The 603-nt window shown below is 37.8% G+C and overlaps 1 protein-coding gene across 1 annotated transcript in view; it reads right to left on the bottom strand.

The window, feature by feature from the left end:
- Window positions 1-279, bottom strand: part of smek1 (SMEK homolog 1, suppressor of mek1 (Dictyostelium)) — a 13,949-nt gene extending 13,670 nt beyond the window's left edge. The window contains exon 1 of the mRNA XM_024291373.1: window positions 136-279. The gene's annotated coding sequence lies outside the window, so the exon portion shown is untranslated. The remainder of the gene's footprint in view (window positions 1-135) is intronic.
- Window positions 280-603: the final 324 nt, after the last annotated feature.

The following is a 603-nucleotide window of genomic DNA, read 5'->3' on the forward strand; positions in this document are numbered from 1 at the left end:
CCTCCAAGTGTTCCGCCATGTTCTGGCTCGGGGCCGCGGAAAGAACACACTCTCGCTACTCATACTTACACAACCTACAGAAATGTGCAAACCAACAGACAAATGTATCACAAGAACGGCAAAGTTGCGCTTTACATTATATTGCTATTCGCCATTCATTCCAGACGTCTTGCTCGGATAAATGCTAAGTGTCCCCCGTGAGTATTCCGCCATCTTGGGTCCCTTCAGTCAATACACGGGGTTTCCAGCACAGCGAAAACAGGGCGACCGCCAGATTTAAAGAGACAGTAACACAAAAAACACTGAAGGTTTGTGGTGATTTTAATTTATTTTTTTGTATTTGTTTAGTCAGAAATTGACACAAAATAAAAACAAAAATATTGTAAGATTATTTATTAGTGTTATAAACTATTTTTCATTCCCTTTAGAGTTGAAGCACAACTGTAAGGAACTTTATGTTGTTGAATCTAAAAACTTTATTAACAAAAGCAAAGAGGATGTAACAATACTTTAAATTTGCACAAGCCACATCTCCAGGAGCACATTTAACAATGCACACTTCCTACAAATGTGGAAATAACAATGTTTTTGTGCTGTTACTAA

Source organism: Oryzias melastigma, linkage group LG24 (assembly GCF_002922805.2).
Source record: "Oryzias melastigma strain HK-1 linkage group LG24, ASM292280v2, whole genome shotgun sequence".
NCBI classification, from domain to species: domain Eukaryota; kingdom Metazoa; phylum Chordata; class Actinopteri; order Beloniformes; family Adrianichthyidae; genus Oryzias; species Oryzias melastigma.